This window comes from Mus pahari, chromosome X (genome assembly GCF_900095145.1).
Source record: "Mus pahari chromosome X, PAHARI_EIJ_v1.1, whole genome shotgun sequence".
In the NCBI taxonomy this organism is placed as follows: domain Eukaryota; kingdom Metazoa; phylum Chordata; class Mammalia; order Rodentia; family Muridae; genus Mus; species Mus pahari.
In genome coordinates, this window is record NC_034613.1 from 28,303,508 (window position 1) to 28,306,681 (window position 3,174).

Here is a 3,174-nt window from a genome sequence, read left to right on the forward strand (position 1 = left end):
ACTCGGAGAGTCAAGCTGTTGCTGAGGAGGAGGAAGAGGAGGAGGAGGAGGAGGAAGAGGTGGAGGAGGAAGACGAAGACGAAGAAGAAGAAGAAGAAGAAGAAGAAGAAGAAGAAGAAGAAGAAGAAGAAGAAGAAGAAGAAGAAGAAAGTGTTGTAGCACCTCAAAATGCTATGGTGGATGCCCGTCGTTTCCCAATGGCTGGCTTCCGATTTATGTTTCTGGATTTGGTCCATGCCATTCTCAATCGTGTCTATTACTATGACCACATCCTGGTTAGAGACCCCCGAGAAAACCAAGAGATGGACTCACCTAACACTTCCGAATCTGACAACTCAAGTGACCTCCAAGTACCACCCGAGCCTATCCCATCAACAGTGAGGGCCGCAGAGTATGAGCATCAGGGCCCAGACCTTCAGGAGGTTATCTCCACATTTCCAGAGCTGGAGGAGCCTGCTGCTTTCGAGGAAGCAGCTGATCATTACCTGCAGGTGCCAACAGCTGGGGCTGCAGACCAAGCAATAGAAGAGATGGCAGCGGCGGCAGCAGCAGAGGCGGCAGAAGAAGAGACAGCAAAGGAAATCATAGAGCAAGCCATGGCCGCAGGGGGTAAGGAAACAAGGCCTAGTATCCTATTTGAGCTAAACGGTACTGGGCAGGGGTGGGGAGGCAGGAAATAAGAGCAAAGACTGGCACTGGGAGGAAGGGAGGTTGCAGCTCTGGCTGAGGCTGCTTCTTCACTGGGCCTAAACAATTGACTCTGCTCAGTGCTGGCCTCTGGTGGGGAAAGTTGGGTGGTTAGTGCACCTAAGGTCAAAGGGAGCTAGTTAAAAAACTGTTGTTTTTGTCATTGTTTTTGCATTGGTTCATTTGTTTTGAGACAGGGTCTTGTCATTTATTTAGCCTGGGTTAGCCTGGAACTCTCAATATAGCACAGATTGACTTTCACTCACAATTCCCTGCCTCTGTTGGTACTGAGTGCTGGTATCATAGGCCTATGTCACCAGGCCAGTTCTACGACATCCTTTACAAGTGTTTGTTTTGTAGCAGTCTTACATAGGCTAGGTTGGCCTTGAGCTCACTATGTAGCCAAGGCGCCCAAAAGAGAGCTTGGGAGCTAATAGAAGGGAAGGCTAGCAACAAAAGAACAAGAAAATGGGATTCCTCATTTTGAGTTTATGGTTTTTAAAAGTATAAAAGTTCTCAGAAGCCGGCGGTGGTGGCACACACCTTTAATCCCAGCACTTGGGAAGCAGAGGCAGGCGGATTTCTGAGTTCAAGGCCAGCCTGGTCTACAGAGTTCCAGGACAGCCAGGGCTACACAGAGAAACCCTGTCTCAAAAAAACAAAAAACAAAACAAAAAAGTTCTTGAAAAGTTGATTCCCTGCATTAAGGAAGTAAAGTAGTTTGGGAGCACTTGCTGGGAAAGGAAGTGTTCTTATTCATGACTTGAGAAAAATTCATTATGGAATTTATGTTTGAGGCAAACAAGTATCCCATGTTCTGCCTGAGGTATAATGGATGCAAGGTAACTAATGCTTCTGGTGTAGTTTTCAAAGGAGAAGAAATGAACATCATTGCATGGAGTATTTGCTAGGAAAGGGAAAAATGTCACTAGAGAAATGGTCAGGCGGCAGAAGTGTAAGGGTTAGGGAAGCATAGCATGAACACTAGGAAGGTACCCAACTACTATTTTTGTCTCCTTATTTCTCGCAAAAGTAGATGTGTATGGTACTATTGATTGGGAAATAAGCAAAATTTTTTCCTCTGTGATTTGTAATGATCTTTACTAAATAAATAGGTGAAAGCCATTGTGCTAGACAGTATGAAGAAGACAAGACGATTGATGAGGAGGAAGAAAAAGGAGAAGAAAAGAAAAATGAAGAAGCACTTGATGAAATGGACCCGGATGCAGCAAACTACTGCACCAACACATTCAGGTTTCTGTGTATAGCTTTGAGTATCAATCGCTATTCCTATAGCTGTTTATCACCTTTTTCTTTTTAAATTCTAATTGAGGAAAGCTTTATTTTTGAATTCAAACAAAATTCAACTTAACTTTCTTAGGATATGAGTAAAATAGTCATGTACCTACTCATCTAAAATATGGTGTGTTTTCTGTGGCTGTCCCTCACTTATTTTGACTTTATATCTGCATCAGATCTAGATGAATATATTTTTAGAGAAAAATTGTCTGAAGTAACAGTGGTAATGGATGGGCCAGGCACTCATTGAGTCCCCAGTGCTTGACCACAGCTATGCAGTCACCTATACTGCAACATAGGAAACAATGCCTTTAACATCACTACAGACAAATAGTAAAAAATGTTGCACACTTCAAGTAAGATCATTTCTAAATATTCATTTAGCTGTGAATGTTTATATTTTAAACCAGTCAAAAGAAATTGAGTCCTAATATGATCATTTAGTGCCAAATTGATAATTAAAATGTAAGGAATATCTCTTTAAATGATTAATCTTTCTCCTCTTTTTTAATTTTCACAGCTGAGTACTCCATAAAATATGTGGAAGCAAAGGTCCAGGAAGGTAAGGAAGCATCATTTGTGGAGCTAGTGGCTCAAGGACTTTCTTTACATTCCAACAGAGCCTTTCAAGTAGAATGTACAAAACTGAGGTCTTTGCTCAGTGGGTTCGTAGAGTGTGGAGTGAACGTGTGCAGGGCTCTGAGTTCGAATCTCAGGAGCTGACCACATGCTTGTGTGTGTGTGTGTGTGTGTGTGTGTGTGTGTGTGTGTGTGTGTGTGTGAAGGACAGACTAATAGCCAAAAAGTTGGTGTAATCACATGATCAGTCATACAAGCACCCTGATAGCCATGGGTTTCATTCATAAGAGGAAAGCGTGTGGTTCTTCTGTGATTGTTGAGATATAGCACAAACACAGCAGGCATGCACAAGTACTGAAATCATTTTCTTGAATGTAGAAGGCAGATTATTCATGTATAATTTTCCATTTTCTCTCATAGTTAAGAAGAAGGAAGGTTTACTGAAGTTCACCCAATTTATGTTTTCCACTTCTTAGAAGCCTGACAACGTTTCAACAGTGACTTCATCCTAAAGTTCATTATCTAATAGCGAAATTCCTTCTCTTAAATTTAACATGGTTCATTCAAATTCCAAATGAAACAATGTCATTTGATAAAACATGATTTGTT

At 41.7% G+C, this 3,174-nt stretch overlaps 1 long non-coding RNA gene across 1 annotated transcript; it reads left to right on the forward strand.

Annotated features, from left to right (window-relative positions):
- Positions 1-1,882: 1,882 nt before the first annotated feature.
- LOC110313356 lies at positions 1,883-3,174 on the forward strand. The gene is made up of 3 exons (XR_002380102.1): positions 1,883-1,941; positions 2,507-2,548; positions 2,986-3,174. It is a non-coding gene; the product is annotated as an uncharacterized LOC110313356 (long non-coding RNA).